Below are 17,390 nucleotides of genomic sequence, written 5' to 3'. Positions count from 1 at the left end.
GCCTTGCTTCATAGCTGGGCCTCATCTGGGCACTTCCAAATCCAATACAAAGAGGAGGACTCTGCAGATCTCTCTGCAGTTCCTGCTGGGTGGCCCCAGGCAGTGGCTGACTTTGCACCTCCCTGGAGACCCAAGAGCCAGTGTACCCAGTGGTTAGTAACAGACATACCAGATTACAACTCTACACATCCATAAGCAACACACTCAAGGGGCAGACTCAGTGAGCACCAAAGCACCACTGAAGCAAGTCCTGCTCCATAAGGGTGCCTCCTGCACAGCAGCTCTCCCACTGTAGTTGCAGCTGGTCCTCACAGCCAATTGGGCTGGAGACCAATTCCTTCCAGTGACACCAACAGCAATCAAGTCTCAACTAAAAGACTTTGCTCATATCCCACAAAGGGGTGTATCTAGAGCTCCCAGCTCAGGTGACTGGGGAGGTTGAGCCACTGGGCCCTATAGAACACCTACTATACAAGGCCACTCTACCAACTCAAGGAGACATAGCAACTCTACCAAATACATAGAAACAAACACAGGGAAGCAGCCAAAATGTGGAGACAAAGAAACATGTCACAAATAAAAGAAATGAGAGAAAGCAAACTACTGGATATAGAGTTCAAAACCATGGTTATAAGGTTACTCAAGAAATTTCTAGAAACCTAAAAAAAAAAAAAAATGGAAAAGGACCAGTCAGAAATTAAGCATACACTGACTGAAATAAAGAATAATATACAGGGACTCAACAGTAGAGTAGAGGATTTGAAAATCAAATCAACGGTTTAAAATATGAGGAAGTAAAAAATGCCCAACCAGAAGAGCAAAAAGAATAAAAAAATATGAAGATAGTGTAAGGAGCCTCTGGGACAACTTCAAGTGTACCAACAGTCACATTATGGGGGTGCCAGAAGAAGAGAGAGAGCAAGATATTGAAAACCTATTTGAAGAAATAATGACAGAAAACTTCCCCTACCTGGTAAAAGAAATAGACTTACAAATTCAGGAAGCACAGAGATTCCTAAACAAGATGAACCCAAAGAGGACCACACCAAGACACATCATAATTAAAATGCCTAGGGCTAAAGACAAAAAGAGAATCTTAAAAGCAGCAAGAGGAAAGCAGTTAGTTACCTACAAGGGAATGCCCATACAACTGTCAGCTGATTTCTCAATAGAAACTATGCAGGCCAGAAGGGATTGGCAAGAAATATTCAAAATAATGAATAGCAAGAACTTACAACCAAGATTACGCTGCCCAGCAAAGCTATCTTTTAGAATTGAAGGTCAGATAAAGAGCTTCACAGACAAGAAAAAGCTAAAGGAGTTCATCACCACCAAACCAGTATTATATGAAATGTTGAAGGGTATTCTTTTTAAAAAATATATATTTTTATTGATTTCAGAGAAGAAGGGAGAGGGAGAGAGAGATAGAAACATCAATGATGAGAATCATTGATTGGCTGCCTCCTACACGCCCCCTACTAGGGATTAAGCCTACAACCCTGGGCATGTCAAACCCAGGACCCTTTAGTCCACAGGCCAACACTCTATCCATGGAGCCAAACCAGCTAGGACAAGGGTATTCTTTAAGAAGAGGAAGAAGAAAAAGGAAAAAAATATGAACAACAAAATGGCAACAAATACATACCTACCAACTGTTGAATCTAAAAATCAAAAGAAACAAATAAGAAATCTAATGAACATAGCAAACTGGTGAATAAAATATAATCAGAGGCATGAAAAGGAACAGACTGACAAGTCTCAGAGGAAAGGGGGTAGGGGGGCAGAAAGAGATTAAACAAAGATCTTATATGCATATATGCACTACCTATAGACACAGGCAATAGGGTGGCAAAGGCCTGGAGTAGGGTGGGAACCAGGTGGGGGGGGGGGGGGGCGATGAGAGGGGAAAAACAGGAACATCTGTAATAATCTCAACATTAAGGATTTTTAAATATGGATAGAAAAAGAAAGGAAATGAGGCCAAACTGTGTTAATGTTCTTATTAGTGTCTTAAATTAAAGAGTTGAGAGACATTGCCCAGGGTAGGGAGGTTGGAGGGAGAAGAAGAGAAACTGTTCAATCTATTAGCTAAAACAATGTGCTGTTGACCTGTTTGTGTGTTTGGGTCATATACAGTAGAAGCCCAGTGAAACACTGGCTCCAGAACTGAGACTAGTGCTTCCTTAACTGACCAGTCTCATCAGCCATTTTTCAGGCTTGATTGGATATAGAACAAAGCTAAATGAGAGTCTGTTTAATTTTCTAAGAATGGCCCCAGCCTTGGCCAGTGTGGCTCAGTTGGTTGAAAGTCATCCCGTGCACCAAGAGGTGGCAGGTTCAATTCCTGGTCAGGGCACACGCCCAGATTGTGGGCTCAATCCCCAGTGGGGAGCATGTAGGAGGTGGCAGATCAATGTTTCTCTCTCCTCTCTCCTCTCTCTCTTTCTCCCTTCCTCTCTCCCTAAAATCAAAAAAAACACATTTTAAAAACAGAATGGCCGCAGTGTACATTACCTTCTATACATTTGAAAGTTCATTCTATATGCACACCTCTATGTGTACAAACCCTTTCCTCTCACTTTAGAAAATTACTGACTTTGTAAGATAAACAGCTCACCCTTTTAGGAGGTCAATAGCACTAATTAATTCATCATATTTCTTGGATTCTTTGCTACTACAGTGTGGTTAGAAACAAATAGAACACTCTCTCTCAAGAAGCACAAAGACCTTCTGTGAAACCAACACACTTCACAAAACAAAAGGCATCACTCAGATGATAGGAAAAGGGACAGTTTTAGGGCACTTGGAATAAATGTGGAAATGGCCACTTCCTCTCTTCCTCTTTCCCTTTCACCAATGGTAACCAACTCTGAGCAGTGAGCCCCAAGCACAAATCAAGTGGGCCAGCTGTCTTCACCCAGAAAAGTCCTTTTGGAGGAGGAGGCAGTGGCTCTTATTGCTTAACTGGTGAGCAATCCATTCCCTCGACTACAAAGACACCCTTGGGTATGTGAAATGTGCACACACAGAAAGGGGGAGGGCTCTTAGTCCCAGAATCCTCTCTGCCTCGAGGTGTGTCGGTACATTGGTGCTGGTGTTCTGAGCTACAGTCTTTCTCCAGTTTTGCGAGGACTTGACTCCATTATCCAGACATTGCCATCCTCTGCTCAATTCTCTGTCTTCTTTCTCCAGCTCCAAACACTCTCACTCCCACCTGCCATTCCCAATAGACTCGCACACCTCACCAAGTGCATCAAGCTTTGGGTGGCCCCAAACATTTGGAAGGGTAGAAGAAAGGGTAAAATAATTATAGCAAAGTTCACATTTCTCCCTGACAGTACAGAAAGTGACTATTTACAAGTTCCATTCATAGGGACAGAAAGAATAGTTGTGAAGTATTTGGCAATTTCTAATGCAGTTACAACTGGAATACTAAAAACTGGAGTTTGGCAGGACATTCTTTAGCAGGTTAGAGTGAAAAATAAAGACATACCAACCACAGAAATAAAGCAGACTTTCTAAATTTGTCTATGTTTGTTCAAGACCAAACTAAGTATAACGACAAGTCAATCACAGAGCTGCCCAAGCACTAGGCATTCCCTCAGGTTCCTGTGGCCTTCTGTTGCTCTTTAGGTGTGACAGATTCATGGCACCTGGTTAACACATTAGACAGGAAATGGTAAACCTATTGGTTGTTCACACAGGATAAACCACAGGTACACCTACCCTTCTAAAACTCAATCAATACACACACTTGTAAAAATATTCCACAAATAAAGAGAAAAACCACAGGTTCCAGTGGAAAAACATAACTACAAAGATGTGTGTTCTTGTGCCTTCCTCATGCCTCTATCCCATTTAATATTTTCATGGTGAGCACAGAGGGGGAAGCTGATGTCTAATTCTGTCTTTTGATGTCCTACAGGAGCTCAGGATGTGCAACCATCTTTTTAAGCAACCATCACAAGCACACTCGTTTAAAAAATAATCAACTGGGACTCGGGTTAGAATAATGCAGCGCTATTGAGGACTATGAAAGGCAAAGTAGAGATTAATGCAAAATATATTAGGTAGCTAAAAAGGAGAGGCAATTGGGCACCTGGGTATCTGAAGGCTTCCTTTATTCTGAGAAATACATAAGACTTGTAGGACAACAAACCTTCAAGTGGTGGTTCAAATGGTATAATTCACCAGACTAAAAAATGACAAGATCTGATCTTTGTCTATTTTCTGATCTCTGTGTGGTTCGGTATATCACATAGAGCTTTGAAATATATATATTTGGAACCAAGCAACACACATAGAAACTGACTTCAGCTCTAAATCAATTCCTGGGATACTGATTGCTTTTTAAGGAAATTATCTGACAATTAAGTGTATATATAAGCCATAAGAGGCAACTGAAAAATCTTCCTACAGTAAAAGAGAAGACTAGGAACAACCAAACAATGTACGAACCTGGCTTCTCCTGACCAAGGCCACCTCCAACACCCACACTCATCCCCACCCTCACATACATGGTAACTGATAGTGTCACACTCCAGTCTCAGCCAGACTCACCTGACAACTGACACTCTGGGTCCTGCAGAGCCAAGGCTAGTACTGCACACGGTTGCTCCTTCAGGGCATGCATTTTACTCATCCCACATCATCCACATCCTGCAGAAAGATTTAAACATCTGCAAGAAAAGGATTAGGGCTCCATTCTTGTAGACTCTAGTGGTGTAGGTAGGATTGTGATTCTCGGTGGGTCTGTCCCACTGCTGGGCTGTGTGGGGTCCCCTGTTGGGCCAAGAACTTACATAAATCCTTTCTTGGTTCTTCAGGGCAACTACAAAGACTTTTTAATATACTGTATACTAAAGGCCCGGTGCATGAAATTCATGCACGAGGGTGTGTGTCCCTCAGCCCAGCCTGCACCCTCTCCAATCTGGGACCCCTCAAGGGATGTCCGACTGCTCTCTCACAATCCAGGACTACTGGTTCCCAACTGCTCACCTACCTGCCTTCCTGATTGCCCCTAACTGCTTCTGCCTGCCAGCCTGATCACCCCCTAACCACTCCCCTGCCAGCCTGATTGATGCCTAACTGCTCCCCTGCCAACCTGATTGCCCCTAACTGCCCTCCCCTGCAGGCCTGGTCACCCCTAACTGCCCTCCCCTGCAGGCCTGGGTCCCCCCACCTGCCCTTCCCTGCAGGCCTGGTCCCTCCCAACTGCCCTTCCCCGCTGGTCATCTTGTGGCAGCCATATTTGACCACATGGGGGCAGCCATCTTGTGTGTTGGAGTGATGGTCAATTTGCATATTACTCTTTTATTAGATAGGATATGTTTTCATCTATTTCAGAGAGAGGAAGGGAAAGAGAGAGATGAAATGTCCATGATAAAAGAGAATCATCAACCATAAGAGCCCCCCACTGGGGATCGAGCCCGCAGCCTGGGCATGCGCCCTGACCGAGAACTGTTGATGTGACCTCCTGGTTCATGGGTTGATGCTCAACCACTGAGCCTCACCAGCTGGACACGAAGACCTTTTTTTCTTTCACATGACTAAGGGGTTCTTACTAGTAACCTCCTAAGAAGGTTATTAAAGATTACTGAAGTTTCATATTCATAAGCTTACATTAGCACATTCCCAGGGTTCACCGAGGACTTCTAGTCCTGGGTCTGCTAAGCCATCTGGCATCTGCGCAGCCCTTGGCCGCACCGCAGAGCAGCTCCTGAGCACGCTCGCACCGAGGCAGGGTACCACAGCTTTAATACGACCATTGTCAGTGTGCCATCGGTTGCCAGTGTTGTCTTGAGTCGGTCAGGATTTTCAAGACTTGTCATTCTTTCATTGAAATTATTAGTTACAAGTTGGCTTCAGAAATACCAACTTGGTTTGTTATGAATCCTGTAGTATTTCCTGATGCATATGTGTAGGTCTACTGGAGTCTGTAGTTTTTCTAATTACTTGAATTAAGTACCTGATGAGAACAGATAGGTGGTTAGCCAAAGTCACGAACCCTTTCCATGAGTACATAGAGTTCCTGGGTAGTCACAGTTTAATATAGAGATTTAACATCAGTGGGAAATTGTATTTTTCTTAGTGACATTAATTTTTTTTCATGAGACCAATCAAGATTTAAGCAAATTGCAATACATATTTTAGAGTTCTCCTGTAGTTAAAAAAAAAACATCCCCCAACACTGTAATGTTTCCATTTATAGAAAATCTGAGAGTTATTCCCAGTTTTAGGAGATAGTTCACAGAGACCTATGTTAACATTAGTTTGCAAACCAAGTCCTTTCTAAAGGTTGAATGAAAACAACAAAAAAAAGCATTCAGGAAAAGGTGGTTTGTTGAAAACAAAAATAATTCTAAGAAAATCAATACCGCATCTAAGAACCGTGGCCTGGCAGCATTTTACTGGACTGCTCGCACACGGAAAACCTTGTCCCTCTTCTCCAAGCAACCTAACAGGGTCATTCTTCCCCTCTTCCACCGTGAAAGAAAGACAACCCCTTTCTTCATTAATACCCCTTCCATTTTGTCAGCTACTCTGAGAGAGAAGTTGTAGTAACTTCCAGAATTCACACCAAGGGCAATTGAAATAAACCTATGGATGAGTCCATTGCTAACCCAAATTTCAGATGGGAATGGGGATCCCAGCCATTCCTGACTGACCACACCTTTTGTAATCCCAGCAAAACGTGTCTACTGTTAATTTGTTAGGGATGTGGCTATATTTAATTTTATTATATACAAAGTAGAGGCCCAGTGCACGAATTCGTGCACTGGTGGGGTCCCTTGGCCTGGCCTGTGGGGGTCGGGCTGAAATCGGCTCTCTGACATCTCCTGAGGGGTCCCGGATTGTGAGAGGGCACAGGCCAGGCCTAAGGACCCCACCAGTGCACGATCGGGGCTGGGGAGGGACGGGGGGAGGGCTCCAGGGCATGTCCAGCCTGTCTCGCCCAGTCCTGATCGGCCAGATCCCAGCAGCAAGCTAACCTACTGGTTAGAGTGTCTGCCCCCTGGTGGTCAGTGCGTGTCATAGCTACTGGTCGAATGGTTGAATGGTCACTTAGGCTTATATATTTATAGATTAGAGATATATGTGTGTGTGTGTGTGTGGAGAGAGAGAGAGAGAGAGAGAGAGAGAGAGAGAGAGAGAGAGAGAGAGTTACATAATGACTAGAGGCCTGGTGCACAAAATTTGTGCACAGGTAGGGTCCCTAGGCCTGGCCAGCAATCAGGGCTGATTGAGGCCACCCTTCCCCGGCTGCCGACTGCCAGCCGGGGCCTTCCTTCATTCCACTCTGCCCCCTGGTGGTCAGCACACATCATAGCAAGTGGTCAAATTCCCAAGGGGACAATTTGCATATTAGCCTTTTATTATATAGGATTATATAAGTACCCATTATGTACAAAGTAGATTTTTTGAAAGGAGAAAGACAAGAGGGTAAAGAATGTGAGTATGTAAACAGTGATACAAAGATGAATAAATATAAACTAAGCACACATATTTATTCTATGACACATCCATCTAGGCTCTAGGTATATGCATATATATTTACCAAAAGAATGTATAAGAATGTTCATAGCAACCCTCTTTGTAATAGCTCCAAACTAGAAAAAACCTAGATGTTCATCAACAGTAAAATGAATACATAAATTGTTGTCTATTTATGTTATCTCACAATGAGAATGAATAAACTACTGATACATATCTATTGAGATGACCATGTGATTTTTTTTTTTAAATATATTTTTATTGATATCAGAGAGGAAGGGAGAGGGAGAGAGAGATAGAAACATCAATGCTGAGAGAGAATCTCTGATCGGCTGCTTCCTGCACGGCCCACACTGGGGATCAAGCCAGCAACCCGGGCATGTGCCCTTGACCGGAATCGAACTTGGGACCCTTCAGTCCGCAGGCCGACACTCTATCCACTGAGCCAAACCGGCCAGGGCGACCATGTGATTTTTATCTTTCATTCTGTTAATGTGGTATATAACATTGTTTGATCTGCATATGTTAAACCAACTCTATATGCATATGTTAAATCCCACTTGGTCATGGTGTATAATCTTTTTGATGTGTTGTTAAATTTGGTTTGATAGTATTGAATCATAGGTTCATTAGAGATATTGGTCCATAGTTTTCTTCTAGTATTTCTGCCTGCCTTTCATATCAGTGATGTTGGCTTCATAAAATGAGTTTAAAAGTATTCCCTCCATTCTTATTTTTAGCAGGGTTTAAGAAGGATTGATATTAATTCTTCTTTGAATGTTTGGTAGAATTCACTCATAAAACCATCAGGATTTTCTCTGAAGGTTTTTGATTACTACTTCAATCTTCTTATTCATTATTGGTCTGTTCATTATTTCTATTTCTTCTTGATTCCATCGTGATACGTTGTTTTTTCCAGGCATTTATTTCTTCTAGTTATCCAATTAGTTGGTATATAATTGTTTATAATAGATCCCATCCCTGATGATCCCCTCTATTTCTGAGGCATCCATTGTAATGTCTTCTCTTTAGTTTTTAATTTTGAGTACTCTCTCTCTTTCTCTCTCTCACTCGCTCTCTCTTTTTAGTCTAGCTAAGGATTTGTCTAGTTTATTTTTTCAAAAATAACCTCAGTTTTGTTGACTTGTTTCTATTTTCTAGTCTCTGTTTTATTTATTTCTGCTTTAATTTTTATTATTTCCTCCTCCTGCTTACTTTGGGTTTAGTTTGTTCTTCTTTTTCTAGTTCCTTGAAGTGTGAAGTTTGGTTATTTGAAATATTTCTTCTCTTTTAATGTAGGTGTTTCCCACTATAAACTTCCCTTTTAGTACTGCTTTAGCTGCATCCCATAAGATTTGGTAAGTTGTGTTTTTGTTTGTCTCAGATATTTTTTAAATTCTCTTTTGATTGCCTCTTTGACCCAGGGGCTGTGCATGAGTGTGTGATGTAGTTTCCATGTATTTGTGAATTTTCCTACTTTCTTGCTCTTATTGATTCCTTGTTTCATTCGTTGTGGCCAGAAAATATACTTGGTATGACTGCAATCTTCTTAGATTTGTTTTGTGACATATGTGATCTACCCTGGAGTTTGCTCTGTGTGCATTTGAGAAGAATGTGTAGTCTTCTGCTGTTGGATGAAAAGTTCTGTATATGTTTCTTAGGTTCATCTGATCACTAGTATTGTTCCAATCTATTGTTTCTTTCTTGATTTTCTGTGTGGATATTCTATCCATTATTGAAAGTAGGGTGTTGAAGTCTTGTGCTATTATTGCATTGTCGTTAATTTCTCCTTTCAGATTTGTCAACATTTGTATATACACACAGGTGCTCTGTTGTTGGTGTACATAACGTACAATTGTTATACCTTCCTGTTGAATTGATCCTTTAATTATTATGGAATGACTCAGATGGAGGAGGGCGCGCAGAGGCCCAGAGGCCCAGGTACTGCCCAGGGCCCAGAAGTCAGCTGGGACCTACCCTTCCATGCTAGATGCTAGCGCTTCGATTGCCGGCCAGGCCTAGGGACCGCACCCATGCATGAATTTCATGCACCGGGCCTCTAGTTTTAAATTAGTTTATGTCACATAAAACTCAGCATTTTTGAGAGTGTTGTTCACATCTTTAAAGGAACAAACATCCTGCCAGAGTGTCTGGTAGCTCAGAACTTTCTCCCAAATAACTAGGTTGCTTTTATCTCGTAGGCACGATGAAGGAATCATTATGTTTCCTTCCTCCGGAAAACTCAGAACCAAATTAGCAAGAACATCAATCAGCCTTTGGTGTGAGAGCCTCATGTGGCTAATTTTTCCTGCCTTTATTTCCTCAGCCTGATGTTCTTCCCTAACCATCTACCTTGCCACATCATCCATATTTTTGTCAAGACATTTCAAATCCTTTTAGGAATGAAACTGGCAATAATAAAATTAATTTAAAGTGGGGAGTAGGGGAGATTGTTCCCCTAAGCAAACTGAAAACCTGGGAGGAGAGGCAGAGTGTGACAGGGCTCTTGGGGCCTTCCGGTCCTCCAGCCATGGTGGCCCCGGGCACTGCTATCAGGATCACCTTCTGACCAGCAGGAGCGAAGAGCAGGAAAGAATAGCTGTTAGTAGCAGGAAAGCTCTTTGTGGAAGTTGTTTCAGGAGGTAAAAAAAAAAAAAAAAAAAAGGGTGGGTAGAAGTGGAAACTGAGGTCTAGCTTCTCCATCTTATAAGATGGACCTATTTGTCCTCCTCGGTCTTCTCACGTTAAGACTAAAGCAGCATGCACACAGGATTGGCAAAGCTGATGCAGGTCCCCGGATCCCAAACATTTCTCCCTTTGGGTGTCACGCACCAGCTGCAGGCGTAGACCATCCTGATTCCACTCTGGTTAGTCCTCTGGGAGACAGGCCAGTGGCTTCAGGACAAGGAAGTATAGACAATTAGGGGCATCTGGTTCCAGCCTAAAACTGAGAGAATGAACACTCACGGTTTGGATCCCCTATCTAATTTGGAACATGTCAAGGGTCTCTTCCTTGGAAGGACTTATTTCAGCCTCAGGCAGGCTGATTAGAAAGGAATCAGGAATCAGCCACAGAACAGGGACCGTTTGGAGCTGCCCACTATACCCTCCAGCAGTGCCTCCCGGAACATTTCCATAAACAGCCCCATCAGGATGCAGCGTCAACCTTGACCAGTCACTTCTGAGCCCAGGTACATCCATAATGACACTTCTCCACCTTCCCCTGCCCCCAGCGTGACAGATGAGGGGCTTCCTGGAGCAAGTCCCGAGCTTTGCTGGGGACCCGTCTCGCTCCACTGCAGGAAAAATATATATCCCTGAACAGCTGTGAGGAGTTCTTTCATTATTCATCGCAGTCTTACCGCTAGTCCTCGCCTCCTCTTTGTACAATAAAAAATGAAAACAGATTAAATGACATCTTCTGACAATGATTGTTTTTAAACACCCAGGCTGGATGGGATATGAGGGGGGGCGGTGGTGGTAGAGAGAACACTAAGAGAACAGAGGGTGTGTGGAGCCTGGGGCTGTGCGGACAAAGCGGAGACCTACCCTGCAGAGGGGTCGGGCGAGGACGTTCCCCTGGGTGGCCCGTCTGCACGGTGACCACAGGGTCAGCTCAAGGCTACCTGCTTATTTTTGTCAGAAGCAATTTATAACCATTCAGAAATCCTGTTGGGGAAGCTGTGTAGAGAGAAGGTAAGTTTTATCAAAGGCAGAAATAGTCACAGGATGGAGAAAGTGCAGGTGGACACCCAAAGGCCATATGCTCTGTGTTGTCCACATTAGAGAGGAAGCCACCATGTGCACTGAGAGGGTACACTTCCTTTAGGAGGGTTCTCAGGAGGGTTCTCACTGCTCCAGAAACGCACCCTGAGGTCAGTGCAGGCAGGCAGAGAGGAGACCACGGGGAAGGGGCGGGTATGGGTGAGGCGGTGTTGGGGTGTGCCACAGCCGGCCAACCAACTCATCAGCATTGAGGTGCCACAAAGCCACCTCCCAGGCAGCAGTAGTGGTGGTGGAGTTTGAACACCTGCTCAATGGCTAGAAGACTCAGTCCACTGAAAGCAGTCTGACCAGTTCTTACCTGGTCTTCTTATGGATTCATTCAATCACTTCAACATCGGTTTAGTGAACACCCACGGTATTCATTTTCTGTGCCACTGAATTGCCACAAACTTAGCAGCTTTAAACAACACACATTTGCCACCCGTGTTTTCTGTAGGTCCGAAGTCTGTACACAGGGTGGCTGAGTTCTCTGCTTAAGGGTCTCACCAGGCTGCAATCCAGGTGCTGACTGGGGGTGAGGTCCCATCAGAGAAAAAGACCTGCTTCCAGAATCCCTCAGATTGTTGGCAGCATCCATCTCCTTGTAGTTGCCAGACTGAGGGTTTCAGCTTTTTGCTGGAATCTACCCTCAGCTCCTAGAGAACGCCCACAGCTCCTCGCCACAGAGCCACATCGTCAAGGCCATCAACAGTGAGGGCAAGAGCAAGAGTGAGAGAGGGGAGAGGGTCTATAAACCACAGGACATATGTTAGATTAAAAGCTATATCTACGAATCTCAATATCTAGACCTCATTTGGATCTGACTTATTTTTTAATGTAAAAGAAACTCTTGATAATTATGAAACAATTAGAAATTTGAACATCAACAGTATATCTGATGACATTAAGAAATTACTGTTAATTTTGAAAGAAAGATCATTGTATTTGTGGATTTCTAATAGAGTCTTCAGCTTTTAGAAATTCATACTGAAATATTAAAGACAAAATGATCTGTTAGAAGATTTTCTTCAAAAAGCTATGGGAATGGGAGAAGGTGGTTGTGAGGCTGGTAGGATAGGCATGTGGGAGTTCATTATGCTCTTCTGTCAGCTTCTGTGGGTACTCAAAATCCTGCATAATAAAAGCTTTAACAATAAACATATGTTATTAACCATAGAAATACAAGTGAAAATATGTGGTCCTACTTTGTGTCTATCAAATTGCCAATAAGGGTGTTATAAAACAGATACTCTGACACATTGCTGGTGGGGATGGGGAAAGGTAGAGTATAAATTAGTACACTCTTTGAAAAGAATTTTGATATGTACCAAGAGATTTGAAAATGTTCATATTCTCTGATACAGTAATTCCACTTCTGAGAATTTACCTTAAAAAAATAGCCCTCAAAATGAACAGAGCTTAGGCACAAAGATATTTGTTATAGGATGCGTAATGAGAACTCATCTTACCCAAAAAGCAGGCAGCCTTTGCCCTCAGCTATTGGGAGGGGATCCCTAGGCTCCTGGAATGTCTTGCTGATAAGAGTGTCTGTGTTTACCTGTTGGCCTTGGCTACTGGACAGTCCAACACTGTGATTTATGATGGGGGCTTTGGCATCCACTCTATGTCTGGAGGGGCTGAAGACTTCAGATCAGCCACATGGGCAGTGTGACTCCATAAGAAGAGGACAGTTGGGAGTTCCATGTCTGGAATTTTCCTGACCTCTGCCCCATGCCTCTCTTCCCTTGGCTGATTTGTAACTGTAACAAATCACACCCATAAGTATAATAGCTACCCATGAGTTCTGTGAGTCCTTCTAGTGATTATCAAAACTCAAGGTGACGTTGGGAACCCCCAAACTTACAACTGATGTCACAGTTCACAAGACCAAAAAAAAAAAAAAAAAAGGTCTAGAATTGATACAGTGCTCAAAACATTTCCTCCCCCCAAAAAAACACTTCTATTCTCATGGGCTTCTATTCTTCAAAATCTTGACAGAGTGGACTGTGAATAAAAACTTTAATAAACAAGATGGGTTTTGGTTAAAGAGTATCAGAAGGTTGAAGCCAGCAATGAGTTTGAGTTACAAAAAAAGAGCCAATGGCAAGTCGAAAAAGAAAAATAAAAGATGACACAGGCCACTGCTTAGGAAGTGATTTTTATCAGAAAGAAGGCGGAACTTGAACACCCCTAATTTGCTTCCATCTTTTCTGTCAAATAAAATCTTTTACCAAGACCTGGGTAGCATAAATGTCGATAAGAGAGAATTAAAGCCCAAGTGGAGAGATTATAAAAAGTGCACCTGTTCTCCAGCTTTCTAATGAATTAAAGTTGCTCACCTCGATGAATCACTTCCCAGGAGGCTGATAACCCTTGCAAATGGGATTGCTAAATTATTGTCAGGAATCTTGGAGGCAACCAGGATAACAGAAGATCCTAGAAGATGAAGGTAGGAGCTTTTATAACACACTGCAGCCTAGACAGAAAGAAAGACATTTCATTAAGCATTTCTTACACAAATTCTTGTTTGTTTTTTGCAACATATATGGGTGGATCAAATGAGAGAATAAATACTAAATGGTAAAGCCCCATGATTCCAAGCCACAGCCTTCGGTGAATGACCAAATCTAAGGGTTTAATCTAAAGGGATTTAACAGGATTGTGAATGGAAGAAATCAGGAGTTTGGAGTGGGGAACCAAGTGGGAACTGGATCTACTAGTAAGTGAAAGAGGTGGGAGCATATGGAGAGGATGCTACAAGTGAAGGCCCTGAGCACCAGGAAACAGGTTTTGGTCAGTTTCAGAAAATACTTTCTAAGAGTTGAGCTTTCTGACAATGGATGAGCAATGTTAGGAGGCAGTAGTGTCCAGGCAACCACTGGGTTTACCAGAAAAATTGTAGCAAATTTGCACATCAGGTGGGCAATAGGGCTGGACCACAGATATAAGTCCCTTTCAATTCTGACTTTCTGCGATTCTATCATGAAACAGTTTATGTATAACTTGTTTTGACTGCAAGCACAGCATCCATTATATTAGGGAACATCAATCCATTACATAACCCAGAAATTACAGTTCAGCAAAGCCACTCCTAAGCTGCCATGTCTGATAGTTAGCCAAGCTCCTGACATAAGAGTTCAAAGAAATTGAAGTCTTGTTTTTCTTGCTGCCCACGGAGAGTCTGCAATCACTTGGTGGTGGCTGTCGCCCTCTGGATGGAAGGCATGTCTGAGCCAGGGCCTGTGTCAGGAGACAGATGGAAGCTGGCCACATGACCCCTGGTCCCACATCCATTCCACCAAATGGAGAGACATGACAAGCCTTTTATTTTCAGGACAGAGCACCATTGATTATTCCCTGTTAATGCTTCCCTGTCGATCACAGGCAGGGACTAGAGGGAAATGGCAGGATGTGATATCCGGGTCCCCCAAAGGGAAAATCAATGTGATATAGTTTGTATTTCATCCTAGGATAACCTCTTTCTCTGAGCCCCAACCCACAGGCCCCTGTTTCTGTCTCCATCAACTCCTCCAGACACTGTCGTGTCCTTTCACACCAAAGGACAGGGAAGGGAGGGGAGAAGGAGCAGGCACCAGGCATTATTAAACTCCGCTTTCCTTTTCTTTGGGGAATTTACAGACACTTAAACAGGCTACAGGACGCACAGAAACTTCCTCAGCAAGTTCAGATCAGAAGGGAAGAGCCTACCAAGTCATCCAAAGAAACCCTTGTCTGGCTTATTACAGATGCACCCAGCAGTCTGCTCATCTCAAAGGATGACCTTGGAAAACCGACAACCCAGAAACTGCATGCCCCTGGCACAATGCTGAAAGTTACAAGTTCAGAGAAACAGGCAAAGACTTGTAATGCGGGGAGGTGAGAGGGAAGAAGCAACCTTTCTCTGTGTACACACACACACACACACACACACACACACACACACACGCACACGCACATCAAACACCAAACGTGTTTATGTTCCTCTCTCCCCAAAAGGAACCCAACATTTGAAACAAAACACTGCGAATCTTGGATCTAACAGAAAGGGGAATTTTTGATCCCTCTTGGGTTTCGGGGTGAAGAGAAAGCAATGCTACTTTATTGTCTTTTAAGTGGAGGTACAAACCAGTAACATCCTGATACCTGGAGCTATAGTACCCTTTTGGTTCCAGACAAGGCTTTTCATTAGCATTTAACCTCCTCCGCGTTACAGCCACTTGAACCCACAAAGTAGTGTAGCTTCTGGAAAGCTCCAGGATTGTCTATTATCCACTGCTATCTCCCCCTTCTTGTAGGAGTTGCCCCAGGAGAAATAATGATTTTTTTCTCCACTTACCTTGCTCCCTGGGGCTAGGAGTCGTGGACCGAGCCCTCTGCCTGGGAGAGGCTGGACTAGGTGACATGGATTTTGCAACTCTCACATTCTGGAGAGTTCCTATGGTGCAGACTGGAGTGGCCGGGCCTAGAAGACTGGTTTCTGCTTGTATTGAGCAACTCGGGTTTTACACACCTACACAATGTGGATGCCAGTTCCACTAGACTCATAAGCAGTACTCTTTCCAATGTATTTCTAGACATATAGGATTGTATCTGTGTTAAAACACGAGCTACTTTTAAAAAATCTTAGTATACAAGCATGTGTCCTAGCAGGAACCCAATTTATGTTGATTCACAATGACCTGCAGTGAGGCTGTGGAACTTGAACATCCCAGAATGGTCTTGAGGCTGCCTCCGTACACCTCCCTGGATTCATCTCTCCCCAGGGGATCTTCATGCCGTGCTCTACCCCATCAGCCGGTCACAGTCACTTCTGCCCCTGAGTCCTTCTCCCCAGGCCTCTGGCACTGTCCCTTTGACTTCCCTGCCTCCTAAGCTCTTTTCTCTATGCCACACTGGCCAGACAGGGGCTCAGGCACTCTGAGGTTGGGGGTAGGGATGCTAAAGACATCTACGGGCAGCTGCTTACTCTCACACCAGGGAGGGCAATCATCCTCATCAGATAGATGCTGGCCAGAACACAGCAGGGTGGGAGGACCCCTCAGGCAGTCCAGGAAGGAGGGCCTCTGTCCAGGTCCTGAGATCGAAGGGGAGGTGGGGTCCACACATACCCTGCCCTGGGCTCTCAGACATCAAACTACAATATGCGTGCTCTGCTTCTGGTCTCTATTCTGCCATTGGCTCGTTTGTCTATCTGTGCATCGATACCACATAGTTTTACAGCTTTATAAGCAGTCTTCCAGCTTTGGTATTTGTGGGATTTTTTTCAACACTGTATTCTCTATTATTGGTCTTTAACATCTATATATATAAAACCCTAAGCGACCAGTCGACCAGTCAACTGTTTGACCGTTCGCTATGACACACACTAACCACTAGGAGGCAGATGCTCAATGTAGGAGCTGCCCCCTGGTGGTCAGTGTGCTCCCACAGTGGGAGCACCACTCAGCTGATGCGCCAGACTCCAGGTTCACTGCTGGCAAGTGCAGCTGTGACGGCTTGAGCCTCTCCCGCCTCTGTGGCAGCAGCAGCAGGCACAGTGGGGCTGGGATGAGCAGGAGCTGCACAGAGCCTAGCCTCCTCCCCAGCCACCTGCCACTTCGTGTAGTACTACATCCCCCAAGGGGTCCCGGATAGCAAGAGGGCACAGGCCAGGCTGAGGAACCCACCAGTGCACGAATCTGTGCACCAGGCCTCTAGTTTTCATATAAATTTTAGAATTAGCTTGTTAATTTCCAAAAAAGAATCCATTGTGATTTTGAATGGGAAAGAACCAACATTTGAGCCTTTCAATTCACGAGGACAGTAAATCTTTCCATTTATTTAGGTCTTCTTTATTTTATTTCAAAGTAATATTTCTTAAGTTTATTCCTAAGTATTTAATATTTTATATTTTCTGCTTTTATAAAATGGGTCCTTTCTTTCCTTATGCATGTAATTGAACATTGTGTACACAAACTCTATTGATTTCTGAAAATTAATTTTGTAGTCATCTAATTTATGAAATTCTTCTTTTGTTTGTATGTTTTTGGTAGTCCTCTTTAGTTTCTAGGTGAATGTTTTAATCATATCATTGGCAAATTATAATTTTATCCTCTCTTCCTTTCTAATTCCCATACTTTCTTTCTCTTGTC

The sequence above is a fragment of the Cnephaeus nilssonii genome (genome assembly GCF_951640355.1).
Source record: "Cnephaeus nilssonii genome assembly, chromosome: 4".
Taxonomy (NCBI): Eukaryota; Metazoa; Chordata; class Mammalia; order Chiroptera; family Vespertilionidae; genus Cnephaeus; species Cnephaeus nilssonii.
Note: the sequence above shows the minus strand (reverse complement) of the source record.